Source organism: Uranotaenia lowii, chromosome 2, assembly GCF_029784155.1.
Source record: "Uranotaenia lowii strain MFRU-FL chromosome 2, ASM2978415v1, whole genome shotgun sequence".
NCBI lineage: Eukaryota > Metazoa > Arthropoda > Insecta > Diptera > Culicidae > Uranotaenia > Uranotaenia lowii.
The window spans coordinates 207,884,986-207,910,380 of NC_073692.1; the positions used below are offsets into that span (position 1 = coordinate 207,884,986).

Below are 25,395 nucleotides of genomic sequence, written 5' to 3' on the forward strand. Positions count from 1 at the left end.
AATGTCGTATTTTAATGTTATTAGGCCGGAACAAATTTCAAATCCTTCTTTTGTCACTCGGAGTTGGAACATCGCGAGGGGGGGACAATAAAAAATAATGCGAAAAACAAATAAATGGGAATAAATTGCACGGAAGCTTGTATGCAACAAAATTTGCATACTATATCGTTGCACAAAACCTATAAAGTAAATTTTTATCAAATAATTCAATTAAATCAAGAAAACAAAAGGTGGAATAACTCCCATCTTCTTTAATTTGTTTTTTGGTCTTGTAATCTTTCAGGTATTGGAATTTTTTATCGAAATTTGCATAAATTACTTCAAACTTTATTTATTTCCCCCTTCGGGTTTTTTGAAAATTTCGAAGGGGGGGGGGGGGGGGGGTGTGACAAAAAAAGAAATTGATATTTGTTCCAGCCTTATTTTGTTTGAAAACTAGAATGCAAAAAAATCAACAAGATATTTTTTAACCAGCTTGAATTATATGGGTGCTAGGAAATAAGTCGTAAATTGAATATTAATGAAGCTCTGAGCCAAATTTTTCGATTCTAGGAACTACTCAGACTTGATCAAACCATATTGGTGAAACAGCGTAAATTCAAACGCCCAAAACCAAATCGAAAGAAACAGTTTGCACCTCAGCTAATTCCGATTCCAACTGTCTGTCTGTCTATCTGCTGCATGGCAAAGGTGATTAGAGCGTGTAAATGGCTGCAAGCAGCAAACTTCTGTCCTGAGTTCCCTCTGGTGAATGGTTCGCACATTCTCCAATTACAAACTTCTACTGCACAACTGCTCTGCTCGACTCAACTCAACTCAACTCGGCTCAGAGCTACACATAGGTTTGTGCTTTTGTAATTCGAACCGAAAAATTTCACTGGAAACGGTTTCAAATTCACCTCATCGTTCCGTAAAGATCTTCGATGGGCCTTCAACAGAAGAAGCCATACTTACAGTGGATCAGAGCAGGGAAAATCAAGGAAATTTGTATGAATTCAATGTGAGGCCGTAGCTAGCCGTAGCAAGATCGATCTAATACCGGTGAATTTTGTAAAGGGCTTCCCGGAGCTGAAACCTGGCAACTGGCTCTACCGGAATGCTGAAAGTGAGCTTCGCCCTTACTTTGGATAGGTTTGGTTTGGTTATCGCATCCGGCCGAAAAATGGAACTTATCGAAGATTGATCAACTCCTCCCGAAGTCCGAGAACAAAACCGATCGTATTTTTCTGGCTAACAGAACTATTCGAATGAAATCACAGAGGGATTAGCCCATTATCGTGGGATGCAATCTGGTTCAGTAAAGCTGCAGGTAGCTCGGCCTTTCAGGAGATCATTGATTCATGAAAAAGGATTTCCGTTCGGTACGAAACAAACAAGACCCTCGAAGCAGGCAGAAAGACTGCAGGGAAAAGGATTAGCCCAGATTTACCGTGGAACAATATTTGCAAACACTCGGTTATCCGCCGTTTGGGACCAACTCTTTTCGGTTGGGATTCAACAGAATTATCTAAGCCAGGCGAAAAAACCTCTCTTATTTATTTTGTTTCTCGCGTTATTATTTGCATAATAGGCGCCACATTGCTCGAAACTATTTCCCAAACCTGAAACTCGAACACACTACGCGTAGGCGTAAGGCCAACATTTGTAGGCAAATTACCGGCCGCGCGTTGTTAGTCTGATTCTCATGAGAACACGCAACTCCACTATCGCTGTGGTCTTGCAGCAAATCAACGAACGATAACGATGAATCCGCTGTACTCCGGACCATTTTCGGATCGCGCCGCAGAACACGCTTTCCGTGGGTGCCAAAACTAGGTGGCGAACAGCAAATCATCGCCACACTCCCCCGCACTCAATGGGGGGTGCGTTGCGCCAGGCCAATGAATGGCCAATGGCTTTCGACCAATGCGAATGGATTGCCTACATTCATTCGCTCGTTCACTTTTACCCATCGGAACAGTGAGAATACAAATGTTTTTGAGTGTTGGACCCCTAACCAGGGATGGGGCGATTTATGGCAGGCGTTTACCGGTGTTGATGGGCCAGTCATAAATTTAGCATTATTCCCTCCCCCGGGCAATAAAAGCCATTTCAAATTTTGAATGAATATGTTGTGTTTCCTTTTTTTTCAGATGCTGACTCGTTGTGTTAGGTCGTTAGATTTTGACTGCCATATGTGTTTTAGTGAAATTGACAATGGATGATCTATTTTTACGATCATGATATCGTGCCTTGTCTAATTTTTATTTTATACAAGGACAGGGTACAAAACTTTCGATTAATAATATAATCGATACTCTTTTCAGTAGATACTTACATACATCATAACTACGATTTTAGACTAGCTCTTCCACAAGCACACTTTCCTCCACTCTAAAGCTAATAATGATAATAATTAATAATTAATTTAAGCAAAATTAGTTAATTTTTTTCAAACCGTGCTTAAAGTTTGATGAAATGATTTCCGCTCGAAACATAAAAAAAAATACGAGTATCATCATTCATAGGCAAATCCAGTATCTATATAAAAAATATATTTTTTTAGTCTAACATCAAAACAAAAAAAGACGTACGGAATTAGATAAAAACTAGAAGTCAGGTCTGCTTTGTGGATCAATAAAACAGTTTTGTAACGTCAAATTTCGTCATTATTTTTTTTTCTTTGTGAAAACAGTTCAACAGTTTTCGTATCACGATGTTCTCTGTTAAAATTATGTCGACTGAAAATTCGATTTCCTTACTCACAAGTGTTTTTTTTATAAAATCTGTATGGTTTGGGGAGTTAAAAAATCAATTGTTCGATTATTTTACGGCTGCAAATTTCCAGGATTCCATTTAGGGGGCATCCATAAATTACGTAACGCTCCTAGGGGGGGGAGGGGGTTAGCTCGAGCGTTACGAATTGTGACATAGGGGAGGGGGGGAGGTATGCTCATCGTTACGTAACGTTTTTTTCCTTAAAAATTTCAGTTTAATCGCAGCTTTTTTATGTCATGCAATTTTGGCAGAATGATATGCAAACCAAAATCAGTTTAAAAATTGTAAACTTCAACATGATTGAAACTGGTTTGTAATCTTTCCTCTTTAAAGATTCTGAAATAGACTTCTTGAAAGGTGTATTAAATATCCGTGAAATAAACGTTGAAAAAAAAACCCTAAATTTAGGTTCATTTACCCCCTAGAACTCAATTCAACCTTAAGACGTAAATTTCACTATTTTTTCTCAATTTATTCAAAAAATGCAATTTTGATTCTTGCGACGAATTTTACTTAGTAAAATATATTTCGCATAACAAGTTAGGCTTCTTGACAAATTAAAGTAAACAAGGTAGATCATCAGTTTACAAGCAAAGAGCAACTCATAACAAGACAATCAATTTATTTTATGAGAGAGTTATCATCAATGAGTACTAAGAAGCGATTTGGATAGATCGATATTAATTCCGTTTTGAAGAACGTTAAAAGATTTATGTTGAAATATTTTCTTACCTTCGAAAATCAGTATTCAAAACCATGAGGGGGGGGGGGGGTAATTATCAGCGTTACGTAATTTTCATAGGGGGGTACGTCGAAGCGTTACAATTTGTGACATACGGGGGGGAGGGGGTCAAAAAAGTGCAATTTTTGCGTTACGTAATTTATGGATGCCGCCTTAGATCATTTTGACCTCGAAGTCAAACTAGCTTTGTTGAACAATGATCATGGCGAAATTCTTTGTTTGAAATGAATACAAACCTGCACATTTGCACATGCAAATTGAGCAACTCTGCACCAAAATCGTGTTCTTTTCGTTTTTATAATTCGCATAAGCATTCGCATAAAAAGTTTTGTAAGCGTTTGTTTTATACAAGATATGTATATAAAATATGTATTTGTAATCGTAAATTGTGAATAAGTATTTGTAATCGTAAATTGTGAAAGAAGGATGAAAAAAAACCTCGCCCACTGACTCAGATGGTGCAGTGGGTAAGATATCAGACTGGCAAGCTAAGATGAGATTTAGCTGTGAGTTCGATTCTCACTATATTGATTATTTTTTTACATGAATTATCCAATAGGATGAAAATTCCGTAAAATGTTTTTCTTGTTTCGCTCAAATGTAGTGGTCATGCATCAGTTTGGTTTCCTTTTGCCGGTAGTGCTTTTCCAATCATAGCACCTGTAATTTTTTTTACCAACATCACTACATGCGGAATTCACTAATTAGTTCGGTTATTTAATATCATGACTGGTTGGCTGCCGAAAATTACCGAAAATATACCGATAATATTGACCGCATGACAAGGCTGTGTGAACGGTGACCGCATGACAAGGCTGTGTGAACGGGGGGGGGGGCTTAGGGATTTAACCACCCCCCCCCCCCTCTCCCATGGACATTTTTTCGATTCAAAATTCCAGTACTAAAAAATGAATTTACCGGGAAATCACCTGAACTCAAAAGGTGTTCAAAAATGAGTTTTCACAAACATGTCAGAAAATTGGCTCGCCTCCAGCGGAATTTAGTCTTAAATCACTCTAGGCCTAAGACATTTCATTTTACAACTCTATATGGCATTCACTAATCTAATCAATTGTAGATTTCGATTTGCAATTCATTTGTCCTTTTGTATTGAAACTCAAATCTTGCCACACAAAAACCTTAACTCGAGGTTAGAAAGGGTGTTTACTAAGAAGTGTAACTAAAATTAGAAACCAACCATTTGAACTTCAAAATACAAATTCTAAGTACCACAAGTTGATAACCATGTGACAGGTGTTGAATACTCACGATAGTCAACAGGTTTAGTAAAATAAAAACAAAAACCTAGTATCGATGACTTCATAGCACATCACTTTGATTATATAAAAAAAAGGGTAAAAGTCATCTCAAATTTTATGCTGGTATGAAAAAGTTCTCAAAACCCAATTTCAGCCTCAATTGTATTTCGTGTTTATCATTCTTCTGAATCCTCAACTCCATATTCAAAATCGTTTGATATATTACTCGAGGCCTCAAATTTAACATTTTTCCTAGGTGCAAAGAATTTAAAAGCTCATTTTAATTTATTTGGGTGCCTTGAATTCAAATATGCAAAAAGGTTTTTGTCTAACAGCTTTGGTTTTTGAAATCACTTTTGAAAATAATTAAAAATCATTTAGAAATTTCTTTTTTGCTAAAACTTCAAAACATAACAAAGGAAAGACTTCAAATCAATTATCCAGTTTCCCCAAGATCGTAAGTTATTTTCGTTTTCGGCGGAAAAAGTTTTAAAAGTCTTCTACTTGTTCACTTTACTCCATTTATACTGTTATCTTAAAATCTGGAAAAATCCGGGCATTTCATTTCAAAATTGTCGTCCAAAATCCGAGCAATATCCGCGCAAATTTGTCAAAACCAACTTAACAAAAATAAAAAATAAACTTTTTAATCTTTTTATATAAATTAATCAGAAGATTTTGATTCGTCTTTTAGGTTATCAAAAAACCTTTCATGAATATATTTATGTTACATGTCAATTTTTCTCATATTTTTCACATAAATTTAATTATTTTTACAGTCAAACTTTTTTCATTTTCTTAAAATAATTTTTATAAGTTTCTCATTGTTTTTAAATTTTGAATTTTTGTGTTCTGAAGAATAGAAAAACATAGTTCTACCTTTTGTTTTTTAGGACCCAATATTTCACTTGACGGCTACAAAATATTTCGAAATTTATTATTTTAATTTTCATCAGTTTCTTATTGATCAATCCATAAATCACCTATTTCCCAACCTTTACTTTGGCAGAAGAAGTTGTCAATGATGAATTGAACATGTTGTTTTATAATATATTATTGTGTACTTAAAAAAAGAAACTTTTATAGCCTGATAACTGGAAGTATTTGAATATGAAAAAATGATTTTATATCTGATTTTGATCACTGGAACTCTTGAAATAATGTTGATATTTTTCTTTGTATCAAATTAAATTTAATCATCAAGTAGGTATTTGTTGTGAATAAATTCTATCAAGTTCAAAATGGATTTTTTTTCTCAATAATGATTTTACAATTCGAATCGTGAATAAATATTTCTTAAAGTTCAATTTTTTTTTTAATGAAGCCTTAAATTGAAAATGAAGAAAACGGAATGTTGATTAAGACGAATTATTATCGTTTTGCTTAAAACCATGATTTTATGCGAAAAATATGAAATTTATATTTGAATTCGGATCTAGATTCTATTAAAATCTGGGTGAGTTTTTTTTATTTGTTTTTCTATGATTCTTATGTCCGATGCATTAAATTCTAGGTTTAAATAAAAAATTTAAATCGTATTCGTTTTCTGTGTTTTCGAAAAAATTGAACTCAAATTTGTGAACTTGACTTCTTAGTATTTATTTTTAAGCAAATGTCTAGTTCAGGATAAGGAACATTATTTTAAATACATTATTGATGACTTGCCTGAAACAGGAATGATTCAAAACCTTGAAAATCTGGATTCTGTATTTTGAATTATGATCCTCCCCCCCATGGACGGGTCCTTCGCACGGGCCTGTCGCATGAACTATAGAAAGTTCATCGATTGGACATTCAGTAATTATTCGGTAAATTATTTACCGATATATCGAAAATTTTTACCAAATGCTCGGTCTTTTTCACAGCTTTTACCGACAAAACGATAATTTTGTACTATTTGATGTACTATTGATTATAAATATGTAAGTTTATTTACATAAATTGTTTTTCGTATTGAAAAGTTACTTTTTAAATTTCTCCATAAATCTTGAAAATTGTAAGCTAAATATGTATGTATAATGAAGCCTTCAATAACAAAAAAAAAGGAATTTTCATCGGTGATGCAATTTTTGAACTTGCTCAAGAGTCGGTGGATTTAGATTATTTGATTTAAGCATTCAATAACTTTATATATTTGGAGAATGCCGTCAATTAACAAAAATCTATGCACACATAAAATATGCTCAAGTAACCAAACTCTTCACGAAATTTAAAAGATTTTAACTATCGGCAGAAATAAAATTTTCAAACGTATAAGTAAGCGATTGAAAATTTGCGGCAAAAATCTGTTTCTTACAATCTTAAACTAAATTTACGATAATAATTTGAGGTAAGACTCTTAAAAAAATTGTAAGTTTAACACAAAACGCAACGAAATATTTAATTTCGTGCAATATTTATTTGCTTCTTTATCTACAAATATTTTGCATTGAGAATCAATGCTATGATTAAAATCCTATTTATGATTTAAAAGAAAAACATTTTTTTTATTCATCAAAACTTTTCAAACAAACTTAAACTCTACATTAAATTTGATAAATTCAGCTGAATTGTGTGTACAAACTGACTTTGATCAAAAATTTCAAATTTAACAATTTACAATACATGTCATAAGTCTGCAATCTCTTGCGATTTGATTTTTTTATCAAGTTTGTAGAACTTATTTACGAGCTGAAATTCCGTTTCTACATTTTGAATAATAAATATGAGCCAAAAAGTTAGTTTTATTTCTTGAATCTATTATTCAGATTCTGATGTTTTGGGTTTCAATCAGTATTCATTTTTAATCCGTCTTGTGAATCTCAGTTAATATATGGTATTCGTTTAATAAATCTGATTTTGAGTTTTCAATTCTGTATCGCCATTCGTTATGTTTTAATTCTGCATAGGAATCAAGTTTATGAACTTCGAATCTGAATATGAAACAAAAACTAAGGATTGTTACTAGACTTCTTTTTTTTCATTCACGGAAAATTTTATCGTAATATAAGATTCGAATCATGAATCAAATTTTAAAGAAATGCCAAAAAAATTGAACCATGATTCCAAAACAGCTTTTTATTTATGATTTCTTTTGATGTTTTTAAATGAAAATCAAGAAACCTAAACTGATTTAAAATTTTAAAACAGTAATACAATGAGTTAAATCTCATTCAAAATTTAGTATTCTGAACTGAATTTCGATTAACAAGTGAGGGTAGTAGTTGAAGGCTTAAACCTTCTTTAAATAAACATTCAACAACATCAACGAGTGAGAAAATTTTGAAAATTTGTGACAGAATTCTGTACTTGGATTTATTTTTCTAGCTTTTGGCTTCATTTCTGAAAAAATATAGTTACGCTTGAATAACCTTATTCAATCATCAAAAATTGATTGAAATTTTAAAATTTTGAGTGTAGATTAAAATACCTCGATTGCTTTTTCTGGACTCTCATAGGAGGTGTTAGAATGCAGTTGAAACTGAAAAGTTTTCTCTCCATTACAGCAAGGTCAGATTTTTCGCAGAGGCTGATATCCGGACAGTGATTATCCGGAGAAACTTTTGTCAAAACAATGTTATGTCATGTCAGTGTACAGGTGATGCTGACCGAAAATCATGATGTTCCGGAACTATTCGAGGATGCTGATGACGCTGATCTGAAAAAACATTACCTTACTGGGAATTATCAGATGCAACAACAATTCCAGACTGACGTGATGGTTTTTTATGTTCAGTTTTGAAAATAAATGTGAATTAAGAAATAATACATGTGTATTCATTCAAACACAAAAGCCAAAATCTGAATATTTAGCAAAAATGTCAATATTAACGATAATATATTTTAAAATTTACATCCCTGTGTATTTTTACACGACGGCTTTTGTGATCCGATCTCGTGCATTGATTTCGATCTAAATTTACACGCCTCAAAAATTATATCCTTGAAAAAAATACACCGTGATAGAATTTTACATCAAAATCGATGTTCCGTTTTCCTGCATCGTTTTCGATCTAAATTTACACGAAGTTTTCTAGCTGTGAATGGTTTCTTAGCATACATGCAGGCGCACCCGCCCACCAGAAAGCCAGCCAGCTAGAAAGAAAGCTCCCCAATGCACTTACTGTGACTAAGTAAATCCCGTTAACAGTACTTTTGTATTCTTATAAAGCACTTTTGCAACTTTCAAGTTCCATAATGAGTACATATAGTTCACTCATGGGAATTGGGCAAAATGCGTCACCTTCAACTTACATATCAATCACTTTTACAACTTTCAAGTTCATTAATTAGTACATCAGATATCAGGTATCAGAAAAGGCACGTTATCCAAACAAACGGGAAAATTGTGCCTAGCCTTTTTTACAGATTTACATATACCTGAGAAACCTGAAAATCATAAAAAGTTTAAGAAAATAAATTCGATATATTAAATATGGCATAGAGCCGATCAACGTAGGAACTTTGAAGCATTGAAGCACATAACAACATTGGGTGAAGAATGTCAGAACGTTATTTTAGTTAAAATTCTTAGAATTAGATACAATTTTTACAGGACAGGTGAGAGTACATAAAAGTTATCTAGTAAACGAAACACAGTTACATATGAGCTGGAATGAATCATTCATAATTGATTCACAACTACAAGATTTAGGACAATAATGAGTACATACAGTTCACTCAAAGGAGTTGTGCAGTTGTTTCTTTCTGCCAGCCAATATGTAAATTAATCAGTTTCGCAGTAAGTTTGACTCCAATCGTAGCACTAAACTGAGATGCCGCCTTTAGCTTATGATTTGATCCATGAGTGTACTTAGCATTCTTCCCAACCAACTCGGAATGTAACGAAAGTCTTCGCGTTGTCTCTTCAGCGTGACTACAAAATTAAGCTGTGTGTTCTTAAAATCGTCTGGTAGTTTAATTTAAGATGTTTTTGATTACAGGCAGAGAGACTTGGAAGGAATAAGTATGAATTATAGCACAGTTTATTTGAAAAATTACTAATCCTCAAAATTCGTATATTATTCATAAGTTGTGTCATAAAAATCCGTGCAGACTCTTGCAATTAGTTTAAATAAAATGATAACGTGCATTTCTAGATCGCACCATTATTGTTCCTACATTTTTTGATGAAATCTCTGATAAGCCTCGAACAAACGGCCCCCAAAAATTTTCACACAACTGTCACATTAACAAATGAACTGATCCGCAACCCGACGACATATTCCCGTCGGCCGATGACGGATGAACTGATTGTCGTCTGTTGCAGCAGCATCGGTCTGGTTCTGGTCCTGGTCCATCCATGGTAGGTTATGAATAATCACCAAACATCGTCACAACATCGTCGTCGTCCACCTCTCCTGAGGGACCCCAAAAACAGTGTCTTCACCTTTTCTGGTTGCCCGATGTAGAAGCTATTAATAATCGCTTCTTTCGTGTGCCCAACCGGAGACAATCTCGTTACTAATGTTGAGCTGTGTTTTATCCCTTATGAGCATCCAGGTTTCTTTTTTTTCGTAGTTTTTTTGACTCGAGTAAAAAACATGCTATCCTACATGATGCTAATCAGATGGAAATCAATTATTTGATGATAATTTCCATCAACGGGTATTAATTCGTCTTCCAGGTCGTCGTCAAGTTGTTGTATTTCGTAGGAATGGGAAGAAACCCAGAGACCAGATTGAAACCTGTCCTGCAGGCAGCAGGTCGTCGATCGATGGATGTCCGAACAAACTGTTCTTCGCGGGAAGCGGCATCAGACGACGACGATGACAACGAGAACGGTTCAAAGCAATTGCCATTCGGCCGGAACATGTGTACTCTCGGGTGATTCGGTTTATTAAAGCGACATAAATGAGGAAATTTTAATTTGGTCTTACTTTACGCCTCTACAGTTTAATTGTTGTTCCAAGCAATTCGTTATGGCGCTATTGAGAGCAGGCATTAAATAACTTGCTAAAATTAATATTGATTATTAAAAGGTTTATATGTTTTTTTACTTCAAAATAATCTAATTTTGAAATAAACTCGGCAAACGAACCTTCATTGAAATGTCTCGAGTAACTTGTTTGATCTTTTGGTACCAACAAGATTTTCTACCATCAGCGGACGTATCCTAGGGCAGTGGTAGACAAAATCAAAGACCCGTTTGATTTTCGAAACAAGCCGGCGGCGGCGGCACGTCGTTGTCATCATTGGCGGCGGTTAAGACGACGCAGCAGTGTTTCAGACCTTTCGGAGGCTACGCATCGGTTGAGCTGATCTTTGCGCCTGTCTGCCTGCCGGTGGTTCTTCCATCACGCATCGCCAATCCTGCTCTGCTCTGCTCTGTTCGGTTGATCTTTTCCATGCTCGGCAGTCCGTCATCTGGTCAGCTCGCCGATCCTCAACATATGAACGTTTTCATCATTCTGAATCAAACAAGTCATGTGCTTGGTAGTTTTGTTCCGGGGACACCAAATGCCAGTGAAAAGTTTCAACTACATTTTATTCATACAGGCCACTATCAATCTGAAAGACGCTCTCCTACCTTCAAACATGCTTCACCTACGGTAAGAAACCGAAAAAAAACCAGCCCGAAACAAGTTAAGCCGCGCATAAACGACCGCGGATTGACGACCAATAAAGACCGATGATCCACACCCGGTAGGTATAAGTCCTCCTTCGATATGAAGATTCGAAAAAAAAACTTCAGAGGACCACTCCAAACTTGAAAGGATTATGTGCGTTCCGTTTAAGTACAGGTAGATGGTAGTAGGAATCAGATCAAAAGCGCTTATGACGTTCTTCGGGTTCTCTCGTTGACTGGATTCGGGATTTTTTTTATCATCTTAAAAATTCTTAAGCTTGTTACCAGGCTGTTGTACATTACTTTTAGATCAATATGTTTTTGCCCTATTGGAGTAGATAAAAATTGATGTTAAAAAACATGCGAAAAAATTGCCTTGTCTCCCGGTATGCCCACATCTTGCGCCTCTCCGAGGCCCATGCATCAACATTTCATAAGCCAGGTTGTCTCCTGTATTATAATGTTGATATATGGGTCCCAGAGAGGCTAAAGATGTGGGTTCGAATTCTATCGGGAGACAAGGCGATTTTTTTCGCATGTTTTTGGTTTCATATCTCCACAAACAAATTTCGCATACTGAATGTTTCAATCAAGACCCATCTCTGGGCAAATTTGAAAATATATCTGATTCTTTTAGAGAATTTAAAAAATCGTTTCCTTTAATTCCTGTTGGTTCATATCGATTTAGGAACATTGTAGGTGATCTCTCTTTGATATCTGCAACTTTATTGCTCAAAATTTCATTTTGCACAATTTGCTATAGAGTCATAATTCTGCAATTAATTTTGACTTGTTTAATCAAATTAAAAAAACGCATAAATCTACAAAGTTTTTTATGTACCTACTTGGAAATTTCTCTAGCCAAAATGGACAGTTAGCTGTTAGAAATTAAATTTTATTTTGGGTTAGACCTTGTTCAAAATTTACTGCAGCCCCGAAAACTTTCTTTTTATAGTTTTTTTATTTGGAACGGCTCCTATCCATAGATTTTAAAGAGCCAAAATTGATTTTGGTTGATTACAATTGTTTGTTTAACCTTCCAAAGCTGTTCGGGTCAATATGACCCGGAACGCACATTCAAACATCATAATGATCCATTGATCCAACCAAGTACATATAAGAACTGAGATTTTTGAGAGACTGTTCTATGAAAATGATGATCAAGTTTAAAAGAAAAAACTAAAATTTGAGTTTTGGAACAGAGAGTAACAGAGAAGCAAAGCAATACTTAGTTAAAAGTCCTTTTTATAAGTAAGACTTTTTTTTCTACCGGAAGCTCCGAGATTGCGGTCAATACTTTCATTCAATTCCAATATATTTAACCATCGCTGAAAACGCTTCTAAAATTCAATAAAACACATCGATATAACAAAGCTGTCAGTAGTTATACATTAAAAAAAATTGTTTTTTGATTTTTTTTATTGGAAGCCAATTCCTGGTAACCTGCTATAACATATCGATTTTTTTGAAATATTGAGAAACTAGAATCAATAACCTCCACAATGCATCTAATATCAACTAAATTGGCTAAGGGAACGCCATCGAACTACAGGTGAAATTTCTCCAAAGCTAATATTTTGCGAACAGCTTTGGAGAGTTAAGATAACTTTGCGAGAGAAGAAAATAGAAAGGGGAATCCTTTACCGCGGAAGGGAACTTTGCTTAATGTTCCTTTAGGTAAGTCCAGGAGATAACTGACTACAATTATTGTCTTAAAATAGATTATTCGAAATTTCAGATCAGTGTCTTTTAAATGTTTTCAACAATAATAACAAATTTATGGAGCAATTTATTCAAAACGAATTGTTCTATAAATTAAAGGTATTGAAATAATTTTAATCTTATTTTCCGGAGATCGTCATGTTATACAAGCTAAAACAAATAATTATTTAGGATGCAATAGAGATTTCTCCAGTGTAAGTGTAAGCTTTACAAAGTCTAAATTGTCATACACGGGAAATAATTATAAAAGGTAAAATTTACCGAGATAAAAAGGTGAACGCTAGTGAAACAAAAAAAAGGTAACTTCTACCTCTTCGAAGTGAAACTCATCTCACAGAGAATTAGAGTTTACCTGATTCGAGCTAGAAAAAGATTACAATTCACCGAGAAAAAAAGTTTATCCGATAAAGGTAAATATTACCTCTTTATCCGATAAAGGTAAATATTACCTCTTAGCGAGGTGAATTTTACCTGAATTGAGTTGAATAAAAAGCTACAATTCACCTATAAAACGTAAATCTAAATGAGGTAGTTTCTACCTCTTCGAGGTAAAGCTTACCTCGAAGCGCGGTGAATTCTACCTAAATTGAGCTGGAAAATTCACCTAGAAAAAAGGTAAATAAAAAATCTCCTGCCAGTTTTCCGAAGCCGCTTATGACAGTTAAGCTGTTTTTGTTCATTCTGAAACAAGTTTTGGAATGATGCTCAATTTGCAAGAAACTAAACAAATTGGTAAATATAGCTTGAAATCTATTATATAAAATTCTCTTGTAACGGTGTTTGTAGTACTACTCCTCCGAAATAACCCAAACGATTCGAATGAAATTATTTTTAGAATATTCTGTAGCCATGCGAATCGGTTTATATCGAATAATAACAACAAAAAGTCGCATCAGTTGTCCGTAATAATTAAATTTGTAGTTTTTTGAATGAAATAAAAGTCATGGCTTCCATTTTTTTAGATTTTTTTTCCTTTGGGCGGTTTGTTTTTCGTCTCCAAGGTCGAGGCGTCGCGAGCAGACGTCGTTAGAAGATAGTAACCATGGCATAGCATACTGATCAGTGAGAATATTTTGGCGCGTATTTCTCAACCAAGCATATTTTCAATGCAAGTGGTGGCGATATGAAGCCTTGATGTGATTTTTTTGTTCTTGATTCCTAGCTCATTTCTACAGCACATGGTTATGAATGACGCCAAGATGTGACTCAGGTTGTTATTTTGCTGATCGAATAAAACATATAATATTTGTTTTGCCAAAATCTGAAATTGAAAAGTCGGGCATCCATTTTTAGAGATTTTCTTTTCTTCGAGGGGTTTGTTTTTCGTCTCCATGGGCGAGGCGTCGCTAGCAAACGTCGTTACAAGATAATAGTAACCAAAGCATACTGTTCATTGACCGCTGGAAAAATTGAAAAATTAGGCGCCTATTTCTCAAGCAAGTACCTATATTTCTTATGCACGTGGGGGCGATATGCAACCTAGATGTGGTTTTTTATTGCTAATTTTTTTGTAAATGATGCCTAGATGTGACACGTATTGATATTTTATCGATCGAATCAAAACCATATAAACGATTTCAAATATCAAAACCATTTTTAATACGTGTTAATTTATGTAGTAAATTGTTGCCAAAAAATATAAACTTGGTAAAGATAAATATGAAATAATGTTATAACACTTTGAGGACGTTTGAAAATAAGAAATTGGGAAGCTTTACATTCAATTTCGTATAATCCAATACGCCTGGAATGCTAGACACATTAACTGAACAGGAGTCTATTCTCTTCTAATTTGTTTAATTAAAGAGGATTTTAACCAACTTGGCCATTCGTCCTCTCAACAAGAGTCTGTTCTTTGAAATAGATTAGATAGAATTGAAGTTTTAAAAGGCCGAATGAACTATTTGATTTTTTTGCAAACGTAAATTGAAGTTATCAATAAAATAATCTACTTTTTAATAACAAAAAGTGAGGAGATGCATTTTCCGGAAGAATTTCTAACTATCAACTATCAAACTAATTAAGCAAACTATCAACTTTTACAAAAAATGTATACATTATTTCTTCATATAAAAATTGTTGGGCCCAAAAAATTTTGATTAAATAAACATAACTTTTTTTTTAAATTATTCACCAAAACTGTGTACACGTTTACTGTTTGTTTACACGCAATTCAAGTACAAACTTAACATGAAAAGTGTGTTTTTGTTTTACATATTTTGGCTATATAGAAGAGACTTTTGATTCACTTTTTTGTTGAAAAGTGTTTTTGTGATTGATATTCCAGGGTCAGCAGATTTTTATGATGAACTTTTAATATGACCTGATAGTGTTCAAAACAATATTAATTCCTGTAATTTCTTAGTTGGAATAAGTGAAAACGCACAATTTAGCTATGAAACATCTATAATTTAAGAATTTTATCTTCAAAATGGCCAGAAAGGATATCCCGAGTGTTGAATCTGAAGCTGATATTCAAAATTATTATAAAGGTCTTTTGGTTGAACAGCATTCAGTGAAATTGAAGTACCAAGCATTAATTTATTCCGAAGAAAAACTTAGGATATAGCAATGAAAGTTGATAAAACAGACAAACAAGAACAAGTATTAAATTAATTTTAAAGTCTTTTCACTGGCGCATCTAAAAGGACCTATGTGTTTTCACTTGCCCCAATAAATGGGACAAATATATACTTCGATATTTCTTTTTGTCAACATAACTAATATTTATTTTGAAAATATTACTTTTTCCAGAGCATATGATAGTTGAATTGTGGTGATATTCGTTAGGATTTGACCGGTGTTTCATTTTCGAAAATTAAGATTTAAAGTAAAAAAGACACATAATTTTTATTAAGGTTTTGTTTATATGATAATTTCCAGGAAATAAAATGAACTTATGAAACCATCGTAGCCTGAACAGATTATTTATTTTCAATCTATAAAATTTTTAAAAAAATCTGCTTATCAATTAAATGTTATTAAATCTTAAAAATATAACGTAATCCTAAATGAAATCGCAGATCACCACCAACAATGTTCAGGAAATTTAGAAATCAGAACTGCTTGAATTAAAATCTTTAAAATAATGGGTGAATATATCTAAACATATGTTTTCCTCTTTTCAAAACCAAGCGTTTCTTTGATTCATTGGGTTAAAGTTCAAAGGAATTAATTTGCATTTTTTGCTTGAAAAAAAAAGGAATTAGCAATACACAAAATCACCAGATTTAATGCCATGACAAGTGCTGTTCGGAGCACTTTAAGTTGAAATGTGTAAAGTCTATAACTTAAGTATCAGGCGAAACTTTTTGGAAATGATTTGGTGAAAATATGGATTTTAATTCAAACTGCTTCGAAGCATGAGGATGGTGAATAATAAGCTGTTTGAAAATGGTTAGTAAAAAATCTTTTCTTATGTGTTTCATTTCTACAGCTCTAAAAAATACACCATCCAAAGCTTAGGCAAAATATTCGGCAAATACTCCAAAAATTGTCCCGATATTAAAAACAATATAACAAAACGAAATAAATCTACTGAGTGGAATACAGCTAATGAAACATACATATTATTAACATGCAGTTATTTATTTAACAAGTTATAAAAATTGGATTTTAAAAGACCCGTTGAGTTTGGTTCTTTTGTTTAATTTTGATAGAATTAAGCGGAACGATTCGAGTAAAGAGAAAGAAGGGAAATGTAAAGGGGGGAGTATGGGGTGGAGGAAGGACCCAAATGGGCCTGTGGGACCATTACAAAGAAAACTAGGAAAATAGAAAATGGACGCCGAAGTGAACATGGTAAGACGAAGTTTACCGGGTCTGCTAGTCTATATATATAAAAATGAATTTCTGTCTGCCTGTCTGTCTGTCTGTTCCCTATAGACTCGAAAACTACTGGATCGATTTACGTGAAACTTGGCAGGTGGGGGTATTGGAGGCAGAGGAAGGTTCCTATTATGGTTTAAGACCCCTCCTTCTCTCATGGAGGGAGAGAGGGGCCTCCCAAACAAAAGACAATTTTTTGCATAACTCGAGAACCAATCAAGCAAATTGTATCAAATGTGGCATGGGATGGTATTTGGGAACGAGGAATATTTCTATGAATATTATCCCTCCCTCCTCTCAGTGGGATGATAGGAGGGGGGGGGGGGGCTACCTTACAATTTTTCATATAACTCGCGAACTAATCAAGATATTGGAACCAAATTTGGCATGGGAATGTATTTGAATACGATAAATATTTCAATGATTATTTGAGACTCCTCCCTCTATCCAGTGGAAAGGGGGGGGGGCCTCTTTCATATTTTCTACATAACTAAAAACTAATAAAGCAAATGGTACCAAATTTGGCATGGGAGGGTATTTAGATACGAAAAATATTTCAATGATTATTTGAGACCCCTCCCTCTTGCCAGTAGAGAGATATTCAGAGGGAGGGGCCTCTTTAAATTTTTTTACATTACTCAAAAACTAATTAAGCTAATGGAACCAAATTTGGCATGTGCGGGTGTTTGGGAACGTGACATGTTCTAATGATTGATTGAGACCCCTTCCTTCTTCCAGAGCGGGGAGTAAGGAAAGAGGAAGGGGAGTTTCATACAATTTTTACTGCATAACTCGAGAACTACAACAGCAAATGGAACCAAATTTGGCGTGGAACGATATTTGGGTACGAGAAATGCTTCTATGAGTATTTGGTATTCATCACTCCTTCAAAGAAGTGAATGAAAAGGGGGAGAAGAGGTCTCCCTTTCAATTTTCAGTATAATTGGAGCTGATCGAGTAAATCGAACCATATTTGGCATGTGAGGGTATTTGGATACGAGAAATGTTTTTATAATAAATTGAAGCCCCACCTTTTTTCAGCGGAAAGATATAAAGGGGGAAAGAGGGGCTTCCATACAAATTTTTTGCATAACTCGAGAATTAATCTTGAAAATGATACCAAATTTAGCATCAAAAAGTATTTGAGTACGAAAAATACTGTGAAACAATTCCTTTCTTGTAGTAGGATGATAAAATTGGGAATATAGGAAGAAAAGAGGAGGCTTTCAGTTAACTTTTTTTTTACAAAATCCGAGAAACGGACAAAACCATGGAACATGGAAAATCATTTTGGTATGATTCTATCATTATCTGACACACCATCCTCCTTTCAAAGAGTACGTTCATAGTAGAAGAATGAATTAAGAATAGTTTTTTCTAGTTGTTCTTTATTTTGTTTCTTATCAAAGTCATACCATCCCAGATCAGAAAAAAGGAATGAAAATCGGTTCGATTTTCATCCATTCATCAGGAGGATCGGTTCGAAATCGGATACTGTTTTGATCCAAAATCGCGCGTAAATGGAAAACTTTTTCGGACGACGCAAGCCTTGTCAAGAAAAACTGGCCGACTTCGAATTAAAACACGAATTGCATCCAACATCGAACATCACCAACAATTTACGTGAATTTAAATTCAATTCAACGCGATGTGTCGATGGAAACTACGATAAATGTGTTTAGTATCGGAATGAAATTTGAATCGTTGTTGGTATAAAAATGGAAATTAAATAAAATTTTACAGAAAATAAAATTTATTGTCACGATTATTTGGCACAAACACTTTCGAAAAACTTAGTTTGTAAAACACAAGCACTTTGTAGCTTCCGGCACAAAGCAACGCAGCTGGCAAAATCTTGCAGAAATTGAAGTAAAAATGAATCTTAGAAAATGCTTTATCTTAATGCGTAATAATTTACCTGATACAGATCGATTCCTATCTCGGTACTGGATATTAAATGTTAATCTTAAGTTGTCCAAGTCATTTCTTTCAGTCTGTAAAGCCTAAATTGGCTAAACGGTGTATGTCTTTTTCAATGGAAAAAAAAACTTGTTTAATTACTTTTATTAAATCTATTCCCAATGGTTTAACGAATGGCATCCGTTTAAATCTAATCCGTCCCACAAAACGAAAACGCCGTGCCACCAGTTCAACGGAAGGAAACTTGCTTCCAGAACCATTGCTTTCAAAATTTGAAAAGAAAAATCAATCGTTTATATTTGGAAAAGATATCTTGAATTAAACTCAGCAGAGTGTAAACACTTACCGATATCCTTCCTTTTGATCAGCTGGAACTTTTCTAATCTGCTCGTTTTCCGACCAATGAAAAAAATCATTTTTCTTCATTCACACGATATTTGAGTACATTTCAAAACAACTGCAGAACAGGTGCCCACGAAAATCATGGAATTGGCGAAAACGAAACACTACTTCCCCAAACATTTTTCCCAGAAGTAAGGTACCAGCTGACTGATCCAACAACCTTTTGCTTTCAGAATTTAAGACAAAAATACTTGAATCCCATTTAAAGTCATGTACTTATACTTTACGTGAAATTCACGATGAAGTAAAGTAGCAACTATCAAGCATACTTGACACTGTGGTTACTTCAAGCCTCACGTAGAATCGATTTGATGTGACAAAATCTTAATTTACGTAAAAAATCCCGTAGAAACAATCTCTAAACTATTTTGCGTGTTCCGATCAGTGATGTTGTTTGAAATCATTCCATTAGTTTGCCAAGTTAAACAAAACGATCATTCTCTTTAGTGCCAGAGAATAAAACGGGCGATCATCTTTATCCCAACAACAAACTTGTGTGCTCGGTGAGCAGTGTGTAATGTTGTTATTGGGGTAAGTAAGCACTAACAAATCAATCAATGATGCATTCCATTAATTTTTTTAAAAAAATCATAAAGTTATACAAACTGTATCCGGAAAACGTGTTCAGAAAAGCCGTGCTCTAGAGGCCCGTGTCGAATACATTTCGGAAGAGCTGGAAAAAATATCCGTACCTACCGTCTTATCGAAAGCAACAGGAAAAATGACTATTTACAAAAAAAAACGAAGAAAAAACTCGTCCACTGGATAGGCAAGAAGCCTCTTAGGAGTATCCCGCCAGAAAAATTCAAGAATTTTGAAGATAGAATTATTGAGCCATAGCAGACTGGGTAAAGTGAAGAATAATTCACTATATTTATCTAAATTTACACAAATTTGACATACCGCAGCTCTTGAAGCTTCCTTCATTCCCTCAAAAGAACAAGAAACCTAGAAACTACCGAAAATTGGAATTCACATTCACATTGTAAACTTCTCTGCATCGATGGCTTTAGTTTTTAAATAAATGTAACAATAGACAAAACAAATGGTAAAATGGGAAACAAGTTTGACGTTATCCAATGGGCAAAGTATTTTTTTTTCTTACTAGCTCTACACCAACCACTTTCTTAGAAACTGTTATGAACTGTTATGTTTAAATTTTCAAACTTTCCTGCCTTGTTCCTTTTCCCAAAGTAATTGTTAAAAGTTCAGTTTAACGATTTTCCTAAATGAACAAAATTAGGAACATTCTCGTTGGTAAAATTAGGAACACGTAATGCAGTATAAACACGTATATGGTTCACCGACGCTGACTTTATAAAATAATATTCCACAACACAATGTGTAGATCATGAAACTAAGCAATCGAAAGATTCCCTTCAATTAAACCACGGTATAAGAAAAGTTCAGATACTGGTATTTCGACAACAGCTTATTTTCTTCTTCAGTGGGGGAATCTTCCGATTGCTTTGATTCAGTAGAATTATTCAACCAAGTAGGCTCCCTACACATAATAAAGTGTAAATTAAGGACTTTCATTTAAAATAGTCGCAACGTTTCAGCAAACCTTGAATTCCGTATTTTGCTGTATGACGTGACCAAATTCAAACTTAAATCATCTATTTAATTTTATCACCATCAAAACAAAGTGTGATTTATGTAGAAGAATTGGACTGAATAAAAATTATTAAACGAATTTTTATCCAAAAAAAATCATTTCGTAGTACATTTCAAAAGATAATATTAATGATACAATATACAGAGAAGTGTTTTCAAAACCTTTAAAAGTTCACTTGACTACTTAGTCTATAAGAATAATTCTTGAACCAGAACCTATTTTTGATTTTCTGGAGAATTATGTGTCTCTTATATTGCGGATTATTATCTAAATATAAATAACAATCAATTTGTTTTGAGCAAAAATCGTGAGAACGTTGAGATTGTTAAAGTTATCAATATAAAACGATAGTTATAAAAAAGTGTTGACAAATTTTCCTAGTATATACATTACAATTGATCGTTTTCTTCTTATGAAGCTGAGAATTCACTACAATTTTAGTTAAATGTAATCTCATTCTGACTGAATTAAGTTGCTAGCTTTTTCACTTTTATAATATTTGTAATGCCTTTGTCAGAATTCTCACATCAAAATATTTACATTAGCAATACTTGGTATTGAAAAAAACTTTTAAATGCCTCTCTTGTACATAGTTTGCATTTTTTTTCAGGTTCACAAACCAAACCTTCCATACTTGTTTCCAAACTTTCCATCAGAGACATTAAGAGCCATAGGGGTAAAAGTTAAGGTTGCCAGAGTTTTTCACTCACTTATACGGGCCGAGCAATTTTATCTAACAATCTGGCAAAATCCGGGCATTTGATCTCAAAATTTGCACCCTTAAACCGGGCAATATCCGATATTTTTTCAAAATCTTTAAATTATTTAACAAAAACTAAGAAGGAAAACACTTTAAACTGATTTTTTCTTTCATCGAAGCTCATCAGCAGATTTCGAATCGCTTTAAAAAATCGGTCATGATTATTTTCAATTAAAAACCTTCTTAAATAATTCCGTTTACGGACGTAAAAATCAAAATTTATAGCAATTTTGTTTTGCAAATAACGCGGACCGCGATCGGATTTTCCCCAAATTTTGTATCGAATATCCGAGCAAGTCCAGATAAAATAGAGCAATCTGGTAAGCTTAGTATAAGTACCAAGAAAATACTTAAAAAGGCGCTCTTAAATTATCAAGTGGCGCCATTTGACATATGCAGTTTTGCACAGTTGCTCCTTGTTTTCGTTCGAGCTAAAATAATTCAAATTTAAAATCTAAAAATCTAAAAAAAGAAGAGTTTAGAAGTATCAAAGATAAGATACCATACCAGATTCAGTGCCAAATTGTAAGTTCTATACAAAAATGAAAATTACTCTGAAATCCAAATTCAAGTTAAGAACAAACAAAGCTTTTAAACGCCCGGCTAATTTTGTGGCAGTACGATTAAAAAAAAAACTTCAAAGAAAAAATTATGGCATATTGACCATCACTGAAACAAGTAAATTAAAATTTCCGCTCATATTCGTCTCTTTTCGATATGTGCTTTATAGGTTGATTCGAGTTCAAGATTTCTGGACTGACAGCAACTGAAGATGCTAAATCCAGATCATCTTCTCTAATAACCTTCGCCCTATGCGACGGATCTAATTGTTTCCTTATCAATACAAAAGAAGGGATGAAATAAAGTGTTTGAACAGATGATAACAAAAAAAAGCATATTAAAACATACCTTGACTATCACGACGATTTATCGTACTAAACGACGATTGAGTTGTATGTAGTAGATAAACAACATCCGCAATCTAATTCGCCAACCAATTCCAAGTTTCCGTTGCGAAGAAGTGCGGCGTTGTTTTCGTTCCGGGTTTTTGAAATCCACAGTCAGCTATCAAAACAAACATACAAACATGTGTGATTCCGCCGACGGTTTAAGAATCCCATTACAACAGCCGGCTAATTGATGTTTGCAACTCTTTGCGTTCGCGTCGTCAAACTAGGCTTAGCGTAAATCACAACACTAAACAATTAGTAAGTAGGTAGGTAAGTAAGTAGTAAAAAATTGCACAACTGGCACCGCCACTCGGGTTGATCGATTACTTTCCAGAAGCGGCTTAGGGGGAGGATTTTCCACACTACTCCACATAGGCAGAAGTAGTAAAATTGAAGCGTGTTTAGCCTTTAATTTTGCCGTATCTCTTTTCTCGCAATCGGGTAACCTGCTGCTGACACTTGAGTTTTATCACGTTTCTACTTTCTTCGCGCTTAAACGTTTTTACTTCTAATGGAGGTGCTTTCTAGTGACTATTATAGAACTGTGGCTGTTGTGTTTTCTAGCTAGTACCCCGCTCAGTAGTATACATATTGCATAACGACTGCACCGAGTGTCGTGGAAATGACCACTGAACTTCTAACCACACACCTAGTAATCCGCGGGTTCAACACATTGTTTCACACTTGGGCAACACTCGGGGCAGGATTTTCTTCCACTGGCTTTCGTTCTTTAGGTTCCAACTACCAATTCTTACCCGAATTAATTTGTCCCATGAATCGATAATGGGACAGAGGATCCGATGTAATTTGAGCCTTCCTTTGTCCGAGTCGTACCCGGATTGTACCAAGGTCTTGTTTTGGCAAGCATATGTCTCGGCGGCAGCAAATGTCTTCTTCCTATCTCTATCACGAGGCTGCTGGCAGAGGTCCTTCCACATAAGGCTCCGATTTTTTACGCGCCTATTCCTCTTTTAATGCTTTCCCAGAAACCCCGACTAGACACCAAGGGAGGAAAAATCTCGTAACTTCGGTCAAAAAGAGCCACGAAACACGACAAAACGGACAACGATCCTCTCGACGAGAGAGCAAAACATGAACTGAATCGTTGCCGTTGTTCGGAGATTTTTTGTCCTCCTTCCTACCACTACCACCTATTCCATTGGGAGAACGTGTTTATGATTGCGTCTCTGATCGGTGCTCTGGTTGGCCGGTCCCATCGGGTCTGGTTTGGTTCTGCCTTGTACGCCCTATTCTTACACTGCTTCTGGCCCACACCAGCACACCACCAAACGGCACAAGACTGTGTGAGTGCTTCCTTGCCTTTTCTTTGCACAATTTTCCGAGCGCCGTCTTTTCCCTCGTCCCTAGCTGGCACCGACTTCACTTTTCCGACACCGTTGTAGTTGCTCATTCTATGCTCAGTCTTGTCTTCTTCACGAGCAGCCTACTGTGAGCGAGCGTGTATGAGTGCTTCGGTAGAATTTGAAGAACTTCACACAAACATCAGAATCATAGTCGATGGTCGGCCGCGGGCAACCGTCGAGGACAACCTATGCGTTTCTGCGCAACCGGAGGAAAAACACAAAATAAGACCATACCACCCTTAACTTCAGCCCACCCGACCGGCATTCGGATCGTTTCGTAATCCAACCCACCATTTTCTCTCAACCCCCCTTACCATGGCCGTTCGGCTGGAGGACCGAGTTCGAGATATTCCTTTGCTGCAGGTTTAATTGTTGTGTTGAAACAGAACGCGTTTGTGCGGGTGGTGCGTGGCAATAAAAAAGCGAGCAAAATTTTTTTAAAGAACCTACAAACAACGCGACAACAATGTAAAATACGCGACACACCGAGAGAGGCGAAGAACAACCGATGTACAGCAAGTTGTTGTTATTTGAGCAAGTACCACGGCAACACACTGTTCGCTTCCCCGCGTGTCGAGGAGGTATTCTTTTCGCATACTACACGAACGGGGCTCTATATTGTTGCCATTTAGGGGGTATGTTCCGTTGCCAAGGTACCTCGACTCTTGACGGCGGTCGAGAATTTATTGGGACAATGTCAGCAGGCCGATCGAGTGTAGCCGTTGCGTTGTTTCGTAGCCTCGTTGTTGTTGCTCGTTGTGTTCCTGATTTTGGTGATGGTGGAAGCTTTCCCCGAAGATCGGATTACTTACGCTGATTTCGCATGTTTAACTATTTACACGATGATGGAATTTCCTCAAAATTCCGGGTGAAGCATAATTTACGCACGCATCGTAATGAGTGTTGAAGGAGTGTTTTGCCGGATTTCTTTTTAAGAAACTGAGGGTTCAGAAAGTATATAACTTGAAAGACAATTCCATGAACACTGACATAGTCACCTTGAAACATGCTTGCTTATGCTTATGCTTAATGCTTGTGATGCACAGTAAAAGTACATATACTACTCAACTTTACAAGGCCGGGCCCACTGTGCAGTATTGGACGCAGAGACAACTGGAACACATAGAGGAAGAAATATGGACAACAATACACTACGTTTCTGTGATTATTAATTATTATCAAATATTTTATCATTGGGAGCACAAATACTAATTTTGTGTGCTCCTTGACGACTTTAAGAAGCCAATCCTTAAAGTCGTCCTTTTGAGGATGGAAATGAGATTTTTATGCATAAAAATTCAAAACTTTGCGATACAAGGGAACACGAACAAGTTTAATATCATATTGAATTTTATCAAAAACTTTTATTTGAAAACAAATTTTAACTTCTGCATTATATTTGCAGCCAACGTCTAAAACAAAACGTTTAGAATTTCGGTACACCATCAGCTCTGGTCTCTGACCTTGGTTAATTAATAGTTCTAGAAAACTACGTGGTAATAGTAGCTGAGGCATGTTGCAAGCCG

General features: G+C 35.1%; 1 protein-coding gene across 1 annotated transcript in view; it reads right to left on the reverse strand.

Annotated features, from left to right (window-relative positions):
- Positions 1–23,615, reverse strand: part of LOC129746254 (developmental protein eyes absent) — a 122,349-nt gene extending 98,734 nt beyond the window's left edge. Inside the window, exon 1 of the mRNA XM_055739835.1 lies at positions 22,465–23,615. The gene's annotated coding sequence lies outside the window, so the exon portion shown is untranslated. The remainder of the gene's footprint in view (positions 1–22,464) is intronic.
- Between the last annotated feature and the right edge of the window lie 1,780 nt (positions 23,616–25,395).